Source organism: Mytilus californianus, unplaced genomic scaffold, assembly GCF_021869535.1.
Source record: "Mytilus californianus isolate M0D057914Y unplaced genomic scaffold, xbMytCali1.0.p SCAF_25, whole genome shotgun sequence".
Lineage (NCBI taxonomy): Eukaryota > Metazoa > Mollusca > Bivalvia > Mytilida > Mytilidae > Mytilus > Mytilus californianus.
This window is the reverse complement of record NW_026262674.1, coordinates 2,564,119-2,591,050: the sequence shown is the minus strand read 5'-3', so window position 1 is coordinate 2,591,050 and position 26,932 is coordinate 2,564,119. Positions and strand designations below refer to the sequence as shown.

Sequence of the window (26,932 nt, the reverse complement as noted above, 5' to 3'; positions counted from 1 at the left end):
TTTGGAAAAAAGGGCGAGGGCAAAAACAAATTGTCCTATCCCTTAACATCTTTAGTCTTGAATGGCTATTCTAATATTATTTTCTTTGACGGTTTTCAATATAACAACCTTACACGACGTCAACATTAATTGGAGTACAAATAGTCTGCACATGAGCCACCAAATCCTCGTTTTGAAATCTCTGTGTTGCAGATATTAAAAAAAGAGACTGATCTACACAGTTTGTACTCTGTCAGAATGAGCAATAATTACTCAGAGGGTAAATTATCCGATTCATTTGTTTTCAGCCAATGAGAAATTTATCATGATGCTACTTTTCATTTCAATTAATAGAAAAAAAAAGGATATGGAGTAAATGTGCATGGGACAAAATCGCACTCAAAACATAGAAAAAAAGCATATCAGTGCACAGGGCTCGTATTCCTGTTCTTTATCTTGACAGTTGATGTAGAGTCTTAAACAAAGAATATGATGAACGAATAATAAAACATTGATTTTTTAGTTGATAATAAATGTTATACAGTTAGTATGACCAGAGTAATAAGTTATAAATTAAGAGCAATAAAATAAATCAGCAATTGGATTATTTGAAATTATTACCATGAAAATGTTGACAGAACGGAATTCGCACAGGGAATCAAAAAGTCTAACAACTGGGACGCTTACATAGAGTTATTTAGTTAAATTCAAATATTTGTCTCAACAGTTGAATTATTTTGTATTTACACAAAATAGATATCAATCAAATCTAATTAAATGCTTTTGTTCCGAATTAAATGGCCTATGTAGAGCATATTAACCAATACAAATCATAATGTCTATACAACACAATGCAATCTAATATATATATATATACTGATCGTTAATAATTTAAAAAAAATGATAAAGATCAAATATGGAAGTATAATTCAAAACATTTATATAATGATAGGAAAGAGCCAGTATATAAACTCCATGTCCCTAGAACGTGTCGCCTTTGGTTTTAAGGCAATATCTTGATTGTGAATGGATGAATTTTGTACAGATATGTAATGACGAATCCAAATTATACAGAAAATATTTATCTGGAAAATAATTAACATTGTTCTACGTCTTCAACCTTTGACATTCAGGTTAAAAAATAAATGTTAAAAATAGTCCTTAAAATGAAGATCTTCATCTCTTTCTCTTACTCATTCACACTGTCCCTGTAAGATAACGGTGTGCTGCCCGCTAACATGTTGAACCCCTTCACATTTTGTTTGTGCCTGTCTGAAGTGAGGAGACTGTTATTTATGGGTTGTCTTTTGTTGCTGTGGATGATATTTGTATTTCGTTCCTTATGTTTTTTTAACATTAATCAGGCTGTTGTGTTTTCGTTTGAATCAAGTTACATTTGTTATCATGTAAAAACTCGTATATCCTTAAACAATTCGTTGTACTAACTGAAAGTTCCATGAATGAAAGGGTAGGCAATACAATTCTACAGACACACATGGCAAAACTTTGTAAACAAAGAGAACATCTCTGTGATCAGAAGGTATACAAATGTATTATACAAAAATTGCCCACCATCCATCTATATTCAAAACCTGGATAAGTCTGAAAAGGTATAAAAATATATTTTAACTCTTATATCTGCACTTTGTGAAACCATAACACGTAAATAAATGCCAAATGGAAGGGGGAATACGAAATACAAAAATATATGCAAACATTGAGTCCACTAGGAGATGTTGTATAATTGCTATTCTGTAGACACCATACAGACCCTTTTACATGTACGTCATTTGATAATTTAAAAGTCAATTTAAGTTGTTTCAAAATAAACTACTGGGTTTAAAAACAAAGAGGAAAAGAGCTCATTGAGACTAGGTCTTTGGTTCACGTTAGTCAAGTTTCTCAGTGGATCACCTTAAATGAGTCTTGAACAACATTTTCGGCTGGGATTCAATAAAGTTTTGAAGAAAGAATAAGTTATCTAATGAAAATGGGATTCATTCAAATTTTGAAATATTGACTCATACACTGTCATTAGCTAGTGGAAGTAGATTCATGTCACTCTAAGAACACTGGAAGATGTCACTCAAATTGTTCCGATCCCATTATAATTACCTTTCAATGTTAGTGGGAGTTAACTATTTCAATGGAATGCACAATTACTGATAATCTCAATGCAATGTCTCTTTAGCAATGATATGAATTTTATCCATACGACTGAAATAACGAGACCCAATGTGTTAGCCGATATGACTTAAAACAACAAATCAAAGAAATCAGCTTTATACTTAACTAATAAAATTGAGAATTGAAATGGGGAATATGTCAAAGATATATATAATATAGGATCATGATGTTGATAAAAAAAATAACACCATTCCACTTCCTATGGTTTTTTCACATAATTGATATTAACAATAACTAATGAGTTCCGGGTCGAATCCGATAGCGATACCAACAGTTTATTGCTAGTTTAAAGCCCTTTTCATTAAGAGCACCACCATTATGTGGACACTCAGTAAACTGAATTGGCCCAGATTTCATTGAGCATTTACTTACCCAGCCCCAAGCCTGGCCGTGACTGGACTTACTTCCAGAGAGTTAATCTTCTCAAAACATCAATTAAACACATTTAAAAATAAGAACATACCAATTCACCTGATTCGTTCATTCAAGAAATATAAAAAGTGCAAATTAGAGAAAAGGTCACCACGGATGACGTACAAATGTCATGACAACCAACGAGAAACCGGTAAGGACATACTTGGATTCAAAACTGCCCTGCTGTAATCTTGGTGGTAGAGGGAAGCCGAAAATCATACGATAAAGGACCTCAGAAAGAAACTTATCTACTGATTTATTAGGGGAACAGCTGAAACCATCAAACATAAAAAAGATTGGCCTGATAGTTTTCCATATTGAAACTTCTAATGGATCTCATCTGACCACATGTCTCAAAGAATCATGAAAATAGCTACAGAAAGTTTTGTTTATAGAATTATGTTTATAAAGGATTTTCTCTGCAAAAATGTTCACGTCCACTCTCGTTTGCATGCTTGATTCGATGTAACAATGAACATTTGATCAATAGACGAATGATGACAGACATAAACAAATCAGGCTTGTTGTAAGAAAACCAGGTCGGGTCCAAACTGGAAGATTTTGAAAGCAGAGAAAACATTGCACCTTTTAATCAACATAACTTTATCAGATGACAATACGAATACTAAAGGATCAGGCTAAAATAAGGCATAGGTATTTTAACTCAGTCGCGGACATGTCCCTTGCGTAATAATTGTTTTAATTTTTATTTAGTCCTAGTATCGTTCCATGTAAACTTTAGTTGAATTTCATTTTGTTTTAATTCAGTTAATGGCATTTGATTTTTAATCATACCTGGAGATGTTGTATAATTGCTAATACTGAGCACTCCGCAAGTTATCAAGTTATCGAAAGGACGCTGTTTGTCAGCCGACCACCCGCCTGTCCACCAGACAACACCAGATTAATTACCGATACTATTCTTCGGAAATCCGGTTAAAAATCAAAATCTTTTATCACAAGAAAAATCAACAAACATGTATTCTAATAACAAAATATTTGCATATTTTAATAAGGAAGATTTAATGATCTTGATATCAGATATACTTTTATTGAAAAATAGAATAACATTTTTAATCTTAAAAACAAAAGCTGTTTCATAGTCTGTTTTGCTATCTTCCCTTATTCTACTAGACACTATCATCATTCCTGTTTCTTTGTTTATGTCTATTCCAAAATGCCTTTTGAATCCATCAGCCTCTGATAGTATGGTCTTACATGTTTTGTCATCTTGAGATACTACAACAACACTGTTGTTTCCACGAGAAACTAAATAAACAAAACCATTCATGTCTAATGTAATTCCTACTGGATACTTGATGTTCTGGTGCTGAAATGTCCACAGTGGTTCACCAGTACCTTTTAAGCAGCAGACTTTGTTTTCATTGAAGTTGGTACCATAGATATTTCCTTGGAATAATGAAATACGTTCCACTCCTTTTATTCCTTCTAAGATTGTATGAGACATGTCATTCAGATTCACTTTAGTAAAATTGAGAATGGAAATGGGAAATGTGTCAAAGAGACAATTACCCGACCATAGAGCAGACAACAGCCAAAGGCCACCAATGGGTCTTCAATACAGCGAGAAACTCCCGCACCCGAAGGCGTCCTTCAGCTGGCCCCTTAACAAATATGTATACTAGTTCAGTGATAATGGACGTCAAACTAAACTCCAAATTATACACAGGAAACTAAAATTAAAAATGATACAAGACTAACAAAGGCAAGAGGCTCCTGACTTGGGACAGGCGCAAAAATGCGGCGGGGTTAAACATGTTTTTTGAGATCTCAACCCTCCCCCTATACCTCTAGCCAATGTAGAAAAAACAAACGCACAACAGTACGTACAGTAGAACTCAGTATAAGAGAAGTCCGAGTCCGATGTCAGAATAGGAAACAAAAGATAATAATCAAAATGACAATAATACATAAATAACAACAGACTACTAGCAGTTACTGACATGCCAGCTCCAGACCTCAATTAAACTGATAAATAGATTATGTGTTCATCATATGAATATCAGGCACAACCCCTCCTGTTAGGGATTTAGTATTATACCGTCATAAAATATATGAGAAGAACATAACCCGTGTCATGCCAACAACTGGTTTAAGAATAAATGTGTTTAATTCCGATGCAAAGACCCTATAAGTGAATTAATATTAAAGCCAAAATATGCAATCTTTAATGACCTGACAACAGTATCGTAACTATATCCCTTCTTTATAAGTCTGTTTAAAGGTTTTGTTAGCTTTCGAGGTGAATACTGACATATGCTTGTAAGAACTACTGATGACCAAAGTTTCACCATCACTTGCTACTCCATAACAACGATGAGAAAGTTTGATTGTTTGAATAATTTTATTCTGTTCTATATCCACAAGTGTTGTATGATAGGCGTATCTTAATTTGACAGCTACTGTATTATTTTTAACAAAGCAGGCTTCAAATGGACCTTGTGTGAATGTAACTACTATTCTGATGAAGATGCCATCTTTACTGAACAACAGTAGTTGATTCTTGTTGATATCAAGTATTGTAAATTTACCATCAGGTAATATACGACAGGCAAATATACTTAAATTCTTCATATCTTTTGGAATAGTCAGTCTTGTCAACAAGGAAGGCTTTATTTCTTCAATTCCAGGAACTTTTGAAATTAAATTCTGGGCTTGATCTTTTCTTCCAGCCTTTATTTGGAGGGTAGAAGAGGTGGTAACGATATTGATATCTCCAAAGGATTTGACATCACGTAACATTAATTGAAGAATAGATGAAATGTTAACCTTAGATTCGTTTCAAAAAAGTGGTCTCAACTCTCTAAATCTTCTATATATTTTACCGTTTGTGATGTAGTTTTCTCAATTTCTCTTAGACCAATGTACATCTGTAGCTCTGTTGCATATTGCGTCATTTTGGTAAACTGACTCTGCATTTAGTTTATCTGACTGACTCGCTGTTAAATTTGCTGCACGAGAGTGGCCATGTTTAATTTCAGCTTTGAATGTTTAGACTCTAAGTCATTAAGTATGTCTTGTTCTTATTTGTTTAAGTAATCATTGATCGACTTCCTCATATAACGGATTTCCTCAACGGCTTTCGTTTTCTGAGTATTGATGGTACTGATCCTAGTTTTTAGGTATTTTATGGCTGTATCTAAGTTTTTCTTCACATCCTTCAAATCTTTTTCAAAAAGTTGAACTGATGCAGATGATTTCACTTACTTTAAGATATCAGACAAGGGTTTCAGATCTTGACACTTCTGGTATTCATCGGTGATGCACTGGACACAGCATGGACAGGCGTGGAAAGAACAGTAAAGTTCAAACTTCTTCTTGTGGTCTCTGCACTGACTGCTTATTTCTTACATGAATGATGGTAACTTCTGGTAATCTTCAGATGACATGGTTTTATGGTTCTTAGAAAGTCTTGACTTGCTGTGAGGTTTTGCACAGTCTTCACAAAACAAAACCTCACATTCTGTGCACCATGTCACAGCTCTGTTGGAGATTCCACCATCATGGCAAATTGTACAAAAATTTTTGGCTGATGAGGCCATAACTGTATTTCTTTATCTCTGAAATATATATGAAAAAAAACTCTCTAAAATAAAACTTTACAGCTATACATAAAATAGTTATAAAAATAATACTGTAAGATAATTAAATACAAGTAATATCATGATTTTTCAAAGGATGCATTATGTCCTGATATGGAATGACAAATATACATAATAACACATATTTATATTTCACAATTATATCAGACAAGTGAAATGTTTAGCTAGCTATAAAACCAGGTGTAATCCTCCATTTTCTGTATAAGGAAATGCCTGTACCACGTCAGAAATATGACAGGGGTTTTCCTTTTGTTTAATGTGTATGAGCTTTTGATTTTTCTATTTGATAATAGACTTTCTGATTCGAAATTTCCTTGGAGTTCGGTATTTTTGTTATTTAACTTTATACAGAACATATTTATCTGGGAATTAAATATTACTGTTCTACGCCTTTAACCTTTGACATTCTTATAATCAGATGTTAAAACTAGGCGTTAAAAGAAAGATCTCTCTCTCTCTCTTTGTTTGTCGTTTTTTGTGTATCATATTTACATTTCGTTTTTTTTTTTACATATATCAGACTGTTAGTTTTCCCGTTTGAATTTATTTACATTTGCCATTTGGGGGCCTTTTACAGCTGACTAATTGGTATAGGTTATGCTCATTGTTGAAGGCCGTACGGTGACCTATAGTTGTTAACTTCTATGTTATTTGGTCTCTGTTGGAGAGTTGTCTCATTGCAATCATATCATATCTTCTTAGTTTTATATTAAAACTGTACAAAGAAAGACAATTGTAGGTGTCTATGCGGAAATACATTTTAACTATATTATTTCTTTTTCTATACAATCATTTTTTTAAAGATTGAAATCCTATAAATTATCTATAATTCTTTTTTAAAAATTTTGCCAACAATACGGTAACTAGTATTTGTACCAACATTTTTTTTAAATTTTTTGAAAACATTCAAAATCGTTAGTTTGTTCTTAAATAATTAAAGGCAAGAGAATTGAGTTATATAGTTCAAAAGGAATATAATATACTGGTTTCAGCAAGTAGACATGATTTTCCCTTGCTATACTAAAGCTCTCGGATTCATTGAATGAATAAAGTGTAATAATTAAGTATGGTATATTTCCAAAGGACACATCTTTAATTGAACTAGGATACTGATGAATATTCAAAAGTTCTTCTCTTTTCAATTACGTAAGCACTTGAGCCACCACACCCTTCTTTTATATTCTGTGTTGCAGATAATAAGAACAAAAAAAAGTAAATACGAGACTGACTGCAGATATTATCTACACAATGTGTACTGTGTCAGAATGAGCAATAATTACTCAAAGAGGGTAAATTCTCCAAATTCATTTGTTTTCAGTCACGGTGAACTTTATCATGTTTCTAATTTCTGTTTTGATAAAACATTGATTGATCATTTTATCATATATGTTATGCAGTTATCATGGACAGTTACCAGAGATAAATAAATTCAAAATTTTGAGTTATAAAATAAATGAGCAATCGGATTATTTGAAAGTTCTTACCATGCACATATCGACGGTCAGATAGGAATTTGCACAGGGAAGTAAAATTTCCAATATCTGGGACACTTATGTAGTAATTATTGATTTAAAAAAAATTAAATACTTGTTTAACCAGTTGGATATTTTGTGTTGTATACAACCAATTTGATATGACTTAAATGTATTGATTAAATATATGTATTGTTCAGTAGACAAAGGCACTATACAAACTTTCAAGAATCGTTATTTTTGTGTAACAAACAAATTAAATTAACATATTGTACATTTAAAAAATACAACACTATTTATTGTATAATCACTTAAAAAAATATTGAATTGTAATTAGTTTATTAAAACTATGTGGAACTATCATGAATTGATAAACGTAGCTCGTATAGATGCACGAACAAAATATTCTACTTAAGTTTAATTAATATTTCAAAGTTATACATGTCTAGGGCTAGAATTAGTGGATATAGAAATAACAATGTTGCTTTTTAGAGGAAAGTAGCAAAAACATGTAAGCATTCCTAAAACCACATAAGTTCCTCCGACCTGTCAGCATTAAAACGGACAAATATAGCTGTGTACGTCCACGTAAAAACTCAAATATCCTTGGACATTTCGTGGTACAAACTAAAGTTTCATGACAGAAGGGTAGGAAATAAAATTTCGCAGACACACTTGGAAAATCTTTATAAACAAAGGAAACATCAGTTGAATCAGGATGTATGCAAGGGTATTGTACATAAATTACTTAAAATCCATCTTTATTAAGATATGGCAAAGTCTACCAAAGGGACATTAATACACTTTAACTCTAATATTACTCAAAAAAAATTTTCAATTTTTTTCGAAATTTTATTTGGGGATGTTAACTGGTTTTTTTAGGCCAGGTAACACACAGGCCGCCTTGTTAGTTCAAGGAGACAGGAATTTTGTACCATTTGGCATTATAAAAACTTTTGGCTAGTTTAACTTTTTGACTTTTTAAACATTTTTCCTATTTTGTTTTATCTTTTTGTATACGAATATGCTCAACACCTAGCTTTCAGTTAAATAAACATTTTGGCTGCATAGTGGTTATCTTAGCATAATTTCTTTTCACGAAATTTGCATCACATATTTTGGCATAATGTAAATTTGACTGTTACCTTAGATTTTAACAATTGTTATGATATTCATTTCATAGTGAAAATAAGAACTACAACTTCAAAATTAGCTCAATATGATTTGTTTCCATGTTTCATGTCAAAAAGTTTTGATCTTCATTTTATTGTTGATATTTTGGTTCTTCCATGCCCGCTACTTTATGATTAAAAATCTGTTTCATCAACTAACAAATTGGTCGTAGGAGTAGCTAACATTGAGTAGGTAAATATAAGTGTCTAAGGTTATAATGGATTAGAGAGAAATGGAGGAAGGGCGAAAAAGAAAGAGTTGGGAGGATGAGATTAATAATTGAGTTGTGTGTTAAGTAGTATGTTTGGAAGGATGAGAAAAAGAGGGGCGAAAGATACCAAAGGGACATTCAAACTCATCTGTCGAAAATAAACAGATAACGCCATGGCTAAAAAAGAAAAAGACCAATACTGGCAATATACAAACAACAGTACACAAAACACAACATAGAGAACTAAAAACTGAGCAACATGAACCCCACCCAAAAAATGAAGGTGAAAATGATGTGAACATGATAATTTCTTGGTAAGGACTTGTTGTACTTGTCAAATGGAAGAACTGTTTTCTGTTTTATACCTTGTATTTCCTTTTTTCTTCAGAAACCTAAACTGAAATCATTGCTGTCTTAAAACATTTATAGGTTAACAGCCATTCTAGTTACTGAGTATGTGCTGCTTAACAGTTACATGTATGTATGTTGTAACATGAACATTTAATTTAACACTTTATTAGGTTTCTTTCATTTTGAGTAGTTTAGCTTTCATTTTGAGTAGTTTGTCTTTCGTTCTGTGTAATTTTGCTTACACTCTGAGAAATCTAGCTTTTTCTGAGTGATTTAGCTTTTATTCTGAGTGATTTAGCTTTTCTTCTGAGTAACGCTTTTACTTTGAGTAATTAAGCTTTCATTCTGAGTAATTTAGCTTTCATTCTCATTTCACGTTTAGCGAGAAAAAATAAACTTTCTGACTCAGACAAAAGACTATAGCCCCCCAAGTGAAGTTTAATGGTTGCTCCCTACGGGATATAATTTATTTTCTGGAATTACCTTTTCAAACTTATGTACTGTGAGCCGGGCTTACCAAATATCCCATGAATATACAGTTTGATGCCACCGAGGTCTCATTTTAGTGTATTAGTCTTGAGTGAGGGAGGTCGTTGGTACGAACCCTAGGCCGTATCAAACCGAAGTCTAAAAATTGGTAATTACTGCTTTTTTGCTAAGCAAACAGCATTTAGGAGAATGAGCAAAGACTGGTCGGCTCAAAGTCGGAATGTGTCTGGGTACAGGGTGAAATGTTTTGCTGCGGACTGTGACCTTGTGAACTAGCATGTTATAAATCCGGTTCAGCATGTCAGTCTAGTACAATGCAGCCCGCCGGGGTTTATATGCATATCACATTATCATGTTATCGTCCAGACTATGCATTTAATTTGCACTTGGACGTTAAACAGCCATCCAAGTACCGACCTTGACCTTCTGTATTGAAATTCCAATTTTATTTATGACACACCCTCTAGTGGTGAGTAAAAATGTTTATTGATATCTTTCAAAGCTTTCCAAAACATTATGATCTTGCTTTTTGGAAATTTTTTATGTGGCTTTGAACAAAAAAACATCAAATGTTTATAATTACTGAGAGATTCAAAACTGCATGAAAGAGCTGAACAAATTAAACATATGCACTGGGTCAATCTCATCAAGGTCTTGGAAAGACTTTGTGACAATCAAAGTATTAAATTTGGATAATAAAGAAAAATGGGCAAATACAATATATACAAATAGAATGTTCCTAAAAGGCGGAAACGGAATATGGAACGGAAACGTGAAAAGGAAACAGAAAGAATTTACATCCTTACTTTTTGGTTATTTTTTTTTTCATAGGCATGTTGAATATAGTATATCACTTGTTTACGAGAAAGAAAAAAACAGATGGATATAAATTGAAAGCATTAGATATTGAAATAAATGACAGGAGATGATGAGTCTATGTTTTTGAAATATTAATAAGGGTAGATATAGATATAAGAAGATGTGGTATGAGTGCCAATGAGACAACTCTCCATCCAAGTCAAAATTTATAAAAATAAACCATTATAGGTCAAAGTACGGTCTTCAACACGGAGCCTTGGCTCACTCCGAACAGCAAGCTATAAAGGGCCCCAAAAAATTACTAGTGTAAAACCATTCAAACGGGAAACAAACGGTCTAATCTATATAAAAAACGAAAAACGAGAACCACTTAAGAACCACATTAACAAACGACAACTACTGAACATCAGATTCCTGACTTTGGACAGGTGCAAACAATTGCAGCGGGTTTAAACGTTTTAATGATACCAAACCTTCACCCTTATCTATTATTACCTTATTATAGTGTAACATCACAACATAGAAAAAAAACCCTATAAAATATCAATTGAAATGGCCTAACTCAATCAAAAGACATATTAACAACAATGAACATACACTGAACAATGTAAATTCAAAATAAATAAACTAAGAGAAGAATAATTAAAGTAACATGTTATACCGCTGTGAAATGGTAAACAATTTAAGAAAAAAAATATGCTTGAACAAAAATATCAGCCATCTGCAATTACTTTAAACACAGGCTAAACGAAAATAATTTTGTTGTAAGGTATACGTGTACAGTTCAAATGGAGAATGGAAATATTTTTACAAAATAAATAATTTTGATGTTTATAGTACGAAGAAGTGAAAATTTATAGTAATACCAAACACTTATCAAAGTTGGTATATAAACCAGATATAACCCTGAAAAAGTAAACATTAAATAACAAAAAAGCATTACAATTAGTATCAACAGGTCAAATAAACAAGAAAGTATGATTTGAGAGTACTTGCAGTTACTGACAGCTATGTAAAAGCCAAAAACAATTAATAATAAAAAATCATGCATCAGAGACTAAAATCAACTAAAACACATCCCAGGGATTTAGTATTTTAACGTCATCGACAGTCAAAGAAGACATGACTTGTGCAATGTCAAAAATAAATGTATCAACAGGCAGTAGGATAGTTAGGTGTTAACCTCTTTATAGATCAAAATGAACGTGAGTGTGTCTTTATACATACCGTTTGAAAAGAATACAAATTTAGTTATGTCTTAGTTTGCTGATGACAAAATCGATATAAGTGCCAATGTAAACTATATTCAAAGATCTAATTACAACATTGGTAAGATAACCTTTACTAGTAAGTTTGTTTAAAGGTTTGATGAGTTTACACGGACCACATAGTGATTACCGCGCTTTAAGTACAATATTACCGTAAAATTTAGAATGTGAAATCCGGTTTTAATCAGTTTTCTACAGGTACAGCCAAATTTACTAATCAAATCTTTGTATCTATGAAAGAATTTAGTAAAAGGTTTACGTAATTTATTGTAACGAAATCCCTGACTTAATAATTTACCGGTGATACATTGGTTACGTTCGTTAAAATCTATGACATCACTTCACACACGGGAATAACGAACGAGTTGGGATATATAAACACCGTATGATAGAGCCAAAGGAACATCGCCGTCTAAAAAAGGAAAATTAACAATAGGGAATGAAAAGTCGTCTCTTTTGTCGTAAATTTTAGTATGGAGTTTTCCGTTAGAGATTGAAATGTCCAAATCTAGAAAAGGACAACTACTGCTGTTTATGTTAGATTCAGTTAAAGTAAGTTCTTTTGGGTAAATTTCGGTAGCATATTTAGAGAACTCTGGATTATTTAACGGAAAAATATCATCCAGATAACGGAAGGTATTGTTGAATGTATCAACCAAATGTAACAATGACGTGTCTTTACTAGTTTGGTCATAAACTGAGATTACAGGAATAAATCTGCTATTAAAGTGGCGCAGTTAGTGCACATAGGAATACCTACTACTTGTCGATACACTTTATCGCCGAAACGTACATATATGTTGTTCAGGAGAAAATTTAAAGCTTCAATCATATCTTCACATTTCCAGTAAGTGTATCTAGCATACTTTCCTTTTTCGTTACAGAAAAAGGCTTTAAACGAGTTACAGCAAATAAATTTGCAATGAGATTTTTTAAAAGACCATTTAATTAAATATGAAAACTTAATTGTATGTAGTTTAATTGCGTAAATAACTTGCAATCATTCCATTAGTTCATTTATTTTATACTCTACTCTTGCACGTCAGACAAAGAATGTACGACGTTCATGCGAATCATTTTAATCCCCCCGAACAAAAAAAAATGAATACAAAGAAATGTAGGATACACTTCAATAAGACAATAATCCCACAAAACAAAACTAAATCTGTTATATACTGCATAAACGATGAACATTCGACTCTATTATAGATAGGTTGTGGAGTAAATAATAATTACGTTATGCCAATGTCTTTCAATTTTGATTAAAATTATTTATTTAATTGGTGTTTATTTCGTCTGACTGACATGCTTTTTTAGTGTAAAGGAGTTCATGTACTTATTTTTTTCTCATCCCTAGATAAGTTATGCCTATGTCTTTTAATTTTGGATATAATAATTTATTTAGTGGTACATCTTCAGTTGATAACTTATTTGTAGATACACTTGTGAAGTGTTCATCAGTTGATAACTTATCAGTAGATACACTTGTGAAGTGTTCATCAGTTGATAACTTTTTAGTAGATACACTTGTGAAGTGTTCATCAGTTGATAACTTATTAGTAGATACACTTGTGAAGTGTTCATTCAATTCTTCTGCTCTGTCACAGTTGTTTTCAGCTGTTAGCCCTGCCTTAGTCTCAGTGGTGGTATACTTTGAGAACTAGTACACATTTTTATTTAGCGGCCAGCTGATGCCAGCCTCTGGGTCCGGGATTTTCTCGCTGTGTGGAAGACCCATTGGTGGCCTTCAGCTGTTTTCTGCTCTATGATAGGGTTGTTGTCTCTTTGACACATTCCTCATTTCCATTCTCAATTTTATTTGAGAGTTCTTTTCTCTAGCTAACTGTTCTCGTCACTTGTCGTCTAACGTCTGTCGTCGTCATCGTCGTCGTCGTCGTCGTTAAGGTTTACCGGTACATACATATCTTCCCCTGAAACTACTGGGCTAGTTTAACAAACAAAAAAACTCCTATAAGATGTCGTCTGACAGTTTAGGTTAAATGTGGCCACAAAAACACTTTGGGTATCTAATATACAAAATGTGTCCGATAACCCTACTTACCAACCAAGATAGCCGACATGCCTTAAAAGAACTTAAGGGTAATTAACAAGTATTTTCTATTAAGAAAACCGCTTATAGAAGAGAAAATCTGGCGTATTTAACATTTGATTCCTTTTTGCCTATTGTCTTCAAAATTATAAAAAGTTATAAAGAGATAACAAAGATTATCAGTAAGACAAGATCTAAAAAGAGGCCGAATGCATGGTTAAAATCGTAAGTCGACTCGTTATTTAAGTGTTTTCTCTTTAATGTAATTTTCCAGTTTTTTGTGTGTTTGTCTATTATCTTAAATATTATGAAAGATATATAGAGATTACAAAAATGATCATAAGACAAGATCTACAAACAAACATTTTCCGAAATAGTGAGAAGACTCTTGAAAGTAGTGATTGCCTTTAAATGACGACCTTTTACCCTCTCGTTGTGTTTTGTGTAAAATCAGAAGAATATATACAGAAACTGTCAACAGAAATTAAATGGTTAGCAATGCAAGTTCAACAAAAAGAGATTTTTGTCATAAATCTATTGATGTCCACAAGGTTGGAGAGTGTCCATTGTTGAAGATGCACATAAACCTAGATGAGCGACACATGCTCTTTAGAGCCTCTAGTTTTTTTCTAGCTGTTATATATTTTTAAACCATTTGCTATGTTCTTTGATATAACGCCTATCACATTTTTAACTTTCTTGTATTTGTTTATTAATTTCAGTTTCCGAATAAAGAGAATAATTGTTGACAAATTGTTTATAAAGAATAGAGAAAATGGCTGAAAAAAATTAAAAGAGAGTTTGTCCGTTCATGCAGTATCTAAACTGAGAGCTGAAGAAACTGCTCATTAATTACAAATGTCACGAAGCTTTTATCTGAAACAGGATCTGCTAACCCTTCCGGAGCACCTGATATCACCCCCAGTTTTTGGTGGGATTTGTGTTGCTTAGTCTTTGGTTTTCCATGTTGTGTCTTGTGTACTAATATTTGTCTGTTTGACATTTTCTTTTTTAGCCATGGCGTTGTCAGTTTATTTTCGATCTATGAGTTTGAATGTCCCTCTGGTATCTTTCGTCCCTCTTTTTTACCTGTCGTTTCATAGGAAATGCAAAGAAAATATCATATATGTGAGGCAACACCCGCTCACTGTGGATTCATTTATTTTTGTGGGTAGATATTCAATTTTCGTGGATTGAGGAAAACTTGATTTTTCGTTGATATGTGATTCGTGGTTTTGCCATATTCTGCTTACAACCTCATACAAATGTAGTAAATTTGTAATTAGATGAAAATTTGAATTCGTGGTTGACCTGTATATCCACCAAAACCACGAAAATTGGTATCCAACGAATAATAATAAGTCCACAGTTTGCTTCACATTTTATTTCTAATTACCGGCTGCTTAGCGGAAAAGTAGCAATGCTACAGATTTACAAACGTTTGCTTCTCAAAAAGCCTACGAATCAAAATACTTTAATCTGAGCTGGTTTTTTTTTAAACAATTTCTTTTGATGTAAGCAACTAGTTTTTAATCTTTCTCTCGTGCATGAGGTCTAGTGGGGCTTTACTGAATAGATAATAATGGAAAAATAAAAAAAAAATAGAAAATTTTGGGGTGCCAAAGCGTGAAGATTAACTGTGGACAATAAAAGAATTAAGCAACACAAAACTGATTACACAAATTTTTTTTTAAAGACAACAAAAATAAGGGACCCTCTTACAGACCCTCGTCCATAGAGACGATGCCCTATATTCTAGATACTAATCCGATTCAATCAATTTTCACACGTTTAATTATGAAACGAAATTAAAGATAAGACTATGAAACCTCTTATCTATGTCACTTATATTCTTGACCAACATTGTACTATAATGTAAAGAAGTCCAAACGACCAATGAAAGATGACAGATCACTAGAAGAGAGCTCGACCAGATCCGGTCCAAAATGGCCGATACTATGATTATGTTTTATAACTTTGTGCATAGGCGGACTATCAATGTACGAGCTGTACGAGATTCTCGAATTTAAGAGAAGTGCACATGCTTAAATTGGAGTCTGGCCTCAAACTTTGTATCGAGGAACCAAAGGTATTCATATAATAACACTTTCATTAATATGCAATTATACACAGGCAAATTTTGTTCACGTGAATCTCACGTTAATCGAGCTTATACGTTAAATTCACATGAAATTAATGTGAAATTTGGTGAAATTCACGTGAAATTAATTTGAAATTAACGTGACATTCACGTGAAATGAGATTGTATTTTAATCGTTGGGTTGCTGTCTCTCATTGACGTACGTCCCAAATCTTCTTATATTTATAAGACTTGTATGCAAAACCATGTAGTTTTCATCTTGGCATTTTTTTAAAAATACAGTTGTGGACACAGATCAGTGTGGATAATAATACTTTGGTTTGATTCATGATACTGTGTGACTTTCATACTGAAGCTTGCATGACATGCATGATACAAATGGTATTATCATGGATGTACACGGCAAGGGCACACCTTGAAGTTTAATTAAGATTAATATTGTGACTAGATATAGAACACGAAAAGGGAGCAACTTAAAGTTTAATTAAGATAAAGATTGTGACTAGATCTGGAATATGGTAAGGGAACATCTTAAAGTTTAATTAAGATAAATATTGTGACTTGATCTGGAACACGATAAGGGGACGTCTTAAAGTTTATTTCAGATTAAGATTTTGACTTGATCTGAAACACGGCAAAGGAAAATCTCAAGGATAAATTAAGATTACGATTGTGACTAGATATAGATCACGATAAGGGAACATCTTAAAGTTTAATTGAGGTAATTATAAGATTGAGAATAGCTCTAGAACACGGTAAGGAAACATCTTAAGGTTTAATTAAGATTAAGATTGTGACTTCATCTGGAACACGGCAAGGGAACATCTTAAAATGTAATTAAGATTAAGATTGTGACAAGATCTAGAACACGGAAAAGGAACATCTTAAAGTTAAATTAAGATTACGATTGGGACTAAATCTGGAATACGGTAAGGGAACATTTAAAAGTTTAATTAAGATAAAGATTGTGACTGGATCTGAAACACGGTAAGGGAACATCTTAAAGTATAATTAAGATAATTATTTGACTACATCCGGAACACGATAAGGGAACATATTTATGAACTGCTCCATTGTGAGCAATTGGACGGAATCATTACCCTGGTAGGGTCTAGTTGTGTCTTTTAATTTTTTGTCGCATTTATTTTTATGTATGCACATCCTTTTAAACTTAAGGCGAGAGTGGAATGCAATCAATTCAAATAATTTAATATAAAACTTGAATAAAACAATAATTTTTCATCTTTTCAGGTTTATTAACACTCCTGGAATTGGAACAAAACGTTTCCAGGTTAAACTTCCCGATACCCTTCAATGCTCACGATGCGTCTTACAATGGAAATGGCACGAATGTATATCATAATATTACACGGCGTTTAAAAATACCATAAAAAATTTCACTTATTTATTCATATGATTACAGATCAAACCGCGATGTTGCACTTTTCTCCAGTCATTCTAAAAATCAATATAGCTGAATGTCACAAGGATTTGTTACTTGGCTTTTCACTTGGCTTAATAGAATGTCTGTCAATCAGTTATTAGCAAAAAATGCCCTCTCTCACCTTGATAACATGTGGGCAAGATTATAACTTTATTATGTCGATCTACTATCAGATAATGACCTTTCATCCGTACTTTTAAAAGTTATACAGGTATAAACAAAGTTTGGGACATTGTATCTGATGCACTTCAGGCGAGGATCCAATTTTTTCTCTCGATTTTTTTCATGATTAATAAATCCAAAGATGGTTTCCATCCACCGGATCCCCCTCCTCCTAGATCCGATAATGCAGGTATATATGATTTATTGGTCCTGTCATAATAACGAATTCGATAAAATGTTAGACATTTCACCCTGTGAAATGTGAACATATCAAAATAACGCAACATCAAATTTTGATTAAATCAAATCTTGTCACAATGGTACGTAACCAAATCAAGTCTTTTACGTTGGAGTGAATGGTCGAGTACACCTAATTGGCTGTTAGGTGTACTCGACCATTCACTCCCACTTAAAAGAGACTTGATTGGGTTAATAAAAGCGACGGTCGTGTTTACACGTCACCTTTCACTCACACAACCATATCATAACGTTTGTCACTGAAAGGCCGAGTTTGTACACCTAAAAACTTCATGAAAATAACCTTAATTTCTACTAGTATAAAAAAGGAGTAAAATGTTCGGATCGTGGAAGAAGAATATTTTTGGAATGTTTTTACTATTGTCTTATAATTGCATTATTTAGATATTTCATAAGATTGTAGGATTTTGATTGGCAGACAACGATCGCGAGGCATTCCATAATTCTGTTTTATTTTTTTATTCGAACGTCACTGATGAGTCTTTATAGACGAAAGGCGCGTCTGGCGTACAAAATTTCAATCCTGGCATCCATGATGAGTTTATTTATTATTGATTTGATAGCTGTTTTTCAACAATTTTACGAAATGAAACCGGGCCTGCCCATCACATTTTGCATGACGCGCAGAGGCTTATGCTTATAATTCAACAAACCTAGGTTGCTTTCATACGATATGGATTGATTTCATACGAAATGAAAGTATACGACGAAATCAGTCAATTAAAGATCCGCATTTGTATGAATTGAACACCTACTGTAAATATTTGAATACAAAAAAGTGCAACAGCTATGACTGCATGTGCTACTCACAAAACTTAATTTTGGTCAACGCTTTTATATCAAATGATATAACAAAAGAAGCATTTAATTCTTCAACTATAACTTCACTTAATCAGCATTCTTTGTCTTATATTTAAAATAATTGAAATAACTCAAAATTTTATTCTAACACATCTATGACATATCACAAATATAAAAAAAAAAATAAAAATATCCCTTATATATTGCAGACGACGTTATGTCCGTTCGCGATATTACGTCTCAATCGGTAACGACGTAATTTGAGGTTTCAACTTGTAAAACAGCCACTTCCGGTATTCATTTAGGCACATTAATTAACCATGGATGCAAAACATTTTTATAGCGGTCCGTAGATGACCAGGCGCAACCAATCCAAAACAACACTCTTTTGAGTGGTACAATTTCCCCAAATTCATTTTCGTCAATTCACTTTGCAGAATTTACTTACTTGGCCGTTTAAGAATCTAAAGGCATGGGTAATGGTTGAATTTCCATTATCTATGGCGTTTTAAACAAATCACAAAGTTTTGATGTACACTTTTATGAATATTACCCAAAATGCATTAGATTCTAAAACGGCGAATTGTTGTATTGTTTATTGTGTTTTTTAGGGAACAACTATGTGTAGATCCCAGTGGACGAGGGTGTATAAGATGTGGTTCTCAAGAAGAGTTTTACGGATGTGCTGACATTGCTACCACTGGTACCGGGCAGACTAACCCACCTATTGTTATCCAGCCGACAAAAATCGTCACTCAACGACCAACCATCACATTCCGCCCCATACAAACATTTAAACCATTTGTAACAAATGCACCCGTACAAACTGCAAGACCGGTTCAAACTGCAAGACCAATACAAACTGTTAGGCCGGTTATAACTACAAGGCTCGGTACCATAACTTGCAAGGCTATGAATTATTGGGCAGGAGTTGTGGCTCTTGACCAATGGTGTACAAAAGAGTTCCAAAAAGGAAACTGTCCACCATCCGCATGTTCCTGTCAAGTCGTTAATTGATTTGTTGTTTCACTGACTATCTTGACCTGTTGACAAATTCTGAATTTCCAATGGTGTTTTTCGATATGGTATCATTGTTGGCCTTAGCCATTACATATCACCAAACACATTATTTTGATTTATAATCATTTTCTTTTTATGAAGAATTGAATTCACTGTGATTTGGCAAACTCATGATTGTAATTACTGCTTTTATCAATCGAAAGTCAAATATTAAGATCACCAATGAATATTACAATTGTTTATAATTATTATGTTGTTTTTCTGTGTCAATATTTAGAGGGATTTTAGTGGCTGAGATGTCTAAGTAGATTATTTACTGTATCACTATCTTATTAACATTGAGTTTGTGAGTTCGAATTCCGCACTTGGCAAGTGCATTCGACTCCAATCTTAATTAACTAAGATTGCCAGTTTTCCTGCAGAACGTCGGTTGTGCTCTCCGGGCACTCTGGCTTCCTCAACCAAGAAAACTTGGCAGCCAAGATATAGCAAATTGCGATGAAAGTGGCGTTAAATACCTACAATCAATCACTCATGCGTTAATATGTAGACACGATCCTTAATGCAATTAAACAGCTTGCGTGCTGGTATGCCTACATAACAAAATAATTGAGCATTAATTTGTTTTTTACTCGTTTTTTTACGGTTTTGCAGAAAAAGATTTTTTCATTACAATGGCTTGAATGGTATGCTGGAAAAGGGTCCAGGAAACTGTTTAAGAGGCTTGAGGAATCGCAAATAAAGTTGGTTAAGTTGTTTATTTTTATAGACATACTCCAAAATGTTCTATTTGTTGTCCCTTGTATAACGCTTAAGAACACGACGGGTTCCACATGTGGAGTAGGATCTGCTTACCGGAGCGCATGAGAACACCTCTATCTTTTGGTGGGGTTCGTGTTGCTCAATATAAAGTTTTCTTTGTTTTGTTGTGTGTACTATTGTTTGTCTCTTTGTCTTTTTTCCTTTTTAGTCATGGCGTTGGGTCTTTATTTTCGACTTATGAGTTTGAATGTCCCATTGGCATCTGTTCTCGGTCAAGCAAACATGGTGTTTATCGAATTGGAAGTTATCATTATGGTGTTCAAGTATCTCAGCGGAAATTTTAGCACAGGGATGTTCTGCTCAGCTTATGGCGTTTATGGATCTCAGCTAATACTATAGGACATAGTAAGTTCTGCTCCGCTCATGGTGTTAACGTATCGAGCTCAGCTGATACTATAGGAGAGAGTATGTTCTGCTGAGCTCATGATTTTCATGTACTCAGGCCTTAACTATAGGACTTAGTATGTTATGATCAGCTTATGGCGTTCACGTATCTCAGCTGATACTATATGACAGAGTATGTTATGCTCAGATTATGGCGGTTGCGTATCTCAGTTAACACTATAGGAGAAAGTATGTTATGCTAAGTTTTTTTGGCGTTCACGTATCTCAGTTAATACAACAGGAGAGAATATGTTCTACGCAGTTACATAGAGTTAACATAGTATGTTCTACTCAGTTTATGGTGTTCACGTATCTCAGCTGATAATAAAGCAGGGTTGGCAAAAACCCAGGTTTTATGAGTATTGCCCAACCCAGTGGGAAATACTGGGAAAATCCGGGGTTTACTGCGTTTCACCGGGTACTGCTGGGCAATACTGTGCATGCTAGCTGGGTGATATAAAAATTTTAAAGAGGATTCAGTGATCCAACACATGCAATACATTTAACATGTTTAAGATATTTATAAACAACTTTTGATTTAAAAGATTACTTGTTTGAGAGTCTTATAATACAAGTAGATATAAGAAGATGGGGTATGAGTGCCAACGAGACAACTCTCTCATCCAAGTCACAATTTGTAAAAGTAAATCATTATAGGTCAAAGTACAGTCTTTAACACGGAGCCTTGGCTCACACAGAACTGCAAGCTAAAGGGCCCAAAAAAATGACTTGTGTAAAACCATTTAAATGGGAAAACCAACGGTCTAATCTATATAAAAAACGAGAAACGAGAAACACAATGAACCAACTCAAAAAACGGTAACTACTGAACATCAGATTCCTGACTTAGGACAGGTGAAAACAAATGCAGCGAGTTTAAACGTTTTAATATGTACCAACCTACACCCTTATCTGAAACAATAGTGTAACATCACAACATAAAAAAGACACACTATAACATATCAATTGAAATAGCTTAACTCAATCAAAAGACACATTAACGCAAGTAAACATACACTGAACGAATAAATTTGATCTATGACACAATGTAAATACAAAATCAATAAAATAAGGGGTTATATGTTAAACAAAAGCGTATACATTTAAGAGAGTATAATTCTGGCAACTCTGAGAAAAGAGTACATGAAGACACATCAGACAAATATTAATGGATAAAACCTTTCTCAATAATTCTCCTAAAAATCTATTAAATCACCATTTTGTCTAGATTGGTCAAACTGATAGCATAAAGCCAAAGACTATTTTTTTTCAAATATATATTACACGTATGAAAAATTTCTTTTAAATAATTAACATGTGCAACACTAATTAATAAGTAGTTATTCAGGTTAGAACACAGATATGTTTTTATAACAATAATCAGCCTTTCATTTCTATAAGTCTTAATGACATGACCCTTGAGGGTGTTTCTTTAGCAATATGAAGCAATTTAAATTTACAATTCACTTAAACACTGCATTACAAAGCATTTTTTTCAAAGTTTGGATTAATGAAACAATGCTTTGAAATTAACAAGGTATCCTAAAATGTCAAAATTTTGTATTTTACCTATATATAATTAGTGGAGAAGAGAATGAAATTGAATGTTCAATCCTCTAGAAATGACTCTCAATGGTCATCTGTATAAAATGTATATATTTAGCCATAATGCTATGAAAGTAGAACAAGTCTTTACTAATTTGTGTTAAAATAAGCTTAAAAAATCATAATGCCCAGTATTGCCCAGTATTACCCGTTTCTTGGAGTATTGCCCAGCCCGGGAAAACCCAGGATTTTCCACCCGGGTTTTCCGAGGCGGGTAATACTTTGCCAACCCTATCCTATGGAACGCCACAGCTGTCTTATGTGGAACTCTGATATTAGGTTATGTTGTTAAATTATTACTTGATGATATTTTGTCTTTACATAATATGGTTTTGACATTACGTAATGATGTTTTGATATAACTCAATATGTAATATTCATTACTTAATAATATTTCGATATTACACGATATGGTTTCGTATTGACTTGATATAGTTTTGTCATTACTTTATATGGTTTTGTCATTACTCGATGTTGTTTCACCATTATTTAATGTGGTTGTGTCATTAGGCAATGTGGTTTTAACATTACTTGATGTGTATGTGACTTAACGTAATGTAAATGTTTCATTACATGATGTGGTTTTGTTATTTCGTAATGATGATTTTCCAATTTTTTTTATGGCTTTAACATTACGTAATAATGTTTTAAAATTTGACGATTTTAGACTACGTGATGTGTTTGTTTCAGTATTTGATGTGGTCCTGTCTTTCTTGATGAAGTAAAACCACGTGACCATTTCGGAAAAAGTATGTTCTATTTTTGAACCTATTTCCACTATTTAATGTGCTTTGGATGAGTATCGCTATCCATTGAGTTAAAGTTTAAATTAAAGTTCGAGTTGTTGTTCAGAGTTATTTGGTATGAAAAAGGTAAACGGCAGACAAAAATAAGAAAACAGTACTAAAAATTTACAGTATTTCGGACATAAGGAGGATATCCCCAAAGCACTTGGTCCTGCCGTTTTTTTTTCCTTAGTTCTCAAATAGAAGCAGTATTAAAATAAATTCGTAAAAGATTCCATGGAACCCTGTGTCTCGCCTGATATTGCTGCTGTATATGTGAAAGCGTTATGTTGACTGTACATTAATCGGCACATGTACAATGTGGTCTCGCCTGATATTGCTGCTGTATATGTAAAAGCGTTATGTTGACTGTACATTAATCGGCACAATTACAATGTATCGGTAAAAACTAAATTAAAAATTTTTTTTTTTTCTGTATTTGCTTTATCTTGATCTTGAAGAATAAGTCCTATACACGTTTTATAACAATTAATGGAGGTTTACGAATTTATCATACCAAGACAGTGTAATTCGGTAATATTTAATGCCAAAAAACCCTAGAAAATGTGGTATGATTGCCAATGAGACAACTCCCAACAACATACCAAATGACGTAGAAGCTAACAACTATATGTGACTGTATGGTCGTCAATAATGAGCAACATCCATACCACATAGTAAGCTATAAAAGGTCCCAAAATGATAAATGTAAACACAATTCAAACGAGAACCTAACGATCTAAATGATAAAGACCCCGATGCCACTACCGACGACAGAATATAGTTTTGTTGTGTCTCACTGCCGATACATTAATGTCGCAGGCTCGACACAAATCAAAAGCCTTCTACGTTATTGTCAACAAATGAGACACTTTAAATGAACTCACACTAAAAGAGGGACAAAAGATACCAGAGGGACAGTCAAACTCCTAGATCGAAAACAAACTGACAACGCCACGGCCAAAAATAAAAAGACAAATAGACAAATAATAGTACAGATGACACAACATAGAAAACTAAAGACTTAGCAACACGAACCCCACCAAAAACTGGGGGTGATCTCAGGTGCTCCGGAAGGGTAAGCAGATCCTGCTACACATGTGGCACCCGTCGTGTTGCTTATGTTATTACAAATCCGGTAAAAAGTCTAATTCGGTAGGTCACATTCGTGAAAAGGGAAGGGTATTGTAATTACGACATAAGGAACATATCCGATATCATCTGTGAAACGGTTATTCCATAACGGTCAACCAACTTGTGATGGCGTCCGTAAAATTTACGAAGGGATGATTTCAACTTCACCATTTAGAACTCTTGGTTTAATAGCTTCCTTGTGAGCAGCAATCCTCTATCAAGGAAATCATGATAGGAAATACACGCCCAGGAATATCTTATCAATTGGGAAATATATACTCCGTATGCAGGCGCTGCTGGAATGTTGCTACATAGAAATGGAAAGTTCACAATTGGGAAGCTGAAATCATCTCTTTTGTCGTAAAGTTTTGTTTTCAACCGACCCTCATTGTCAATTTCTAGATGTAAGTCAAGATATGAGGCAGACTTAACTGTATCTGTAGTATCCTTTATCTCTAGTTCGATGGGAAAGATTCGTTCAACTTAGTCACCAAATGTTGTATTATTAAGTGAGAGAAAATCATCTATATAGCGGAACATAAAGTTAAAGGATATTGCAAACTTCTTATCTTTCTTCCTAAGAAGTTCTTGCATGAAGTCAGCCTCATGATAATAAAGAAACAAGTCGGCAAGAAAAGGGGCACAATTGGTTCCCATTGGAATTCCGACAGTCTGTTGAAAAACACGTCCTCCAAATGTAACAAACATGCTGTCAATCAAGAAATCAAGCATCTTGATAATGTCAGTTTCAGAAATTTTTTTGTTTGAATCAGAATGATTCTTTACAAAGTAGGATTTATCCCTCCCAAGACAAGATACTTGTATCTATGTTCGCCATTCTTTTTAATGAAACAAAGTAATACCAACTCTTTCAATTTGTCTTTTAGTTTGGAATGGGGAATACTTGTGTAAAGTGTAGAAAAGTCAAATGTTTTAATACTATTGCAAGATGAGAGAATCTTAGATTGTATGTACTCTAAAAGATCTTTGGAATTTTTTAGTATCCACATCTGATTCACACCACCTCTAGAATAGGCAGTTTCACAATAACTTTCGAGCCCGGCTTTGATTGCTGATAAAATAGATGTTAATAATTTAGAAAGAGGTTTCGTGGAGCACTTGGAAGACCCAGCAATATACCGTTGTTTGTAAGGACACTTATGTAGTTTAGGTATCCAATACAGTGATGGAAAATCCAGTTCTTCATCTTTGGTTGAAATTCCAAAGGAACATAGAACAGACCTATGATTATCCAGAATTTCCTCTTTGGTAAACGTCGTGAGGGTATTTGTTGGAGTTTCCAAATGAATTGTCAATACCTAATTCATTTATCAAGCAGTTTATGTAATGATATTTACACACAAAAACGATGTTGTTTGGGGCTTTATCTGCGGGGACAACAACATATTTTTCACGGAGGTAGGACAAGTGTTTTGCAACATTTGGGTCTTTAAAAATTGACGTAGCATGGGTATTGATAGACCCATTTAGTTTCTTAATTCGAATTTGTATCAACGACCTCACAGCCTTAATCCATTCGGAAAGAGTATCTACGTCTTCTTGCTCGCGTTTTGCCCATTGCCTGGCATAATCCTCGACTGAATCCATCAGTATTTTGAAGTTGTATTTCCAATTGATGGATTTAGGCTCACGATATTTCGGACCTTTGGATAACAAATTTCGCAGGGAAGTGTTATTGGCAATGTTGAGGTCTCCGGTAATAACGTGGCCAGCCGGATTATATGTGAACTGGGAACTAGCACAGGTGCAATCAGGAGGTTTAGACTTGAAGTCGTCAATGTTGAGATTCTACAAAACGTGTTTGTAATTGAAATTTTAGATGCAAATGGTTTGGTATAGGTATAAGAAATTATTGGTACAGACTGATCTTTAATATAAGGAGGTATTTTCGACTGAACTAATTTATGATGAAGGATATTGCCTAAGTTGACGCCATCGAGACCTTTGTTAGCAAAGGAAATTTTAAAGAGGTACTAAAACGCTAACATCATGTTTGTCTAATTCTATAGTTCGTAATTAACGTTTAAGAATGCAAAAAAACCGATAAAATTTCATCTTGTAATTATCGAGATATTTGCAAATTACTGTCAGTTTGTCATTTGAACACATGAAAGATTTAGTAAAACACGCCACTACAACGCACTACTTATACCCAAAGGAAGTGATGCACAGTGGGTCACCATGATCAAATACGTGTGTTATATCGTATGCAAACAGATCACGGCTTGCTAAGTAAAATAACAGTTTTGAAATATAACGGTGACAATTATTACATTGAGAATATTGATAACTAGTTATCGAGGGTTGATAATCGCATAGATATTTTAATCAAATGTTTATAATTAGAAAAGTATTGAAA

The 26,932-nt window shown here is 33.5% G+C and overlaps 1 protein-coding gene across 22 annotated transcripts in view; it reads right to left on the bottom strand.

Moving 5' to 3' along the window:
• Positions 1-26,932, bottom strand: part of LOC127732530 (uncharacterized) — a 273,118-nt gene that overhangs the window by 100,655 nt on the left and 145,531 nt on the right. The window contains exon 1 of one of the 22 annotated variants that reach the window (XM_052241566.1): positions 7,688-7,702. The exons of 20 other annotated variants lie outside the window; for them this stretch is intronic. The gene's annotated coding sequence lies outside the window, so the exon portion shown is untranslated. Of the gene's footprint in view, positions 1-5,934; positions 5,943-7,687; positions 7,703-26,932 lie in introns of those variants that run through there. One more of the 22 variants, XM_052241582.1, reaches the window with a different exon arrangement.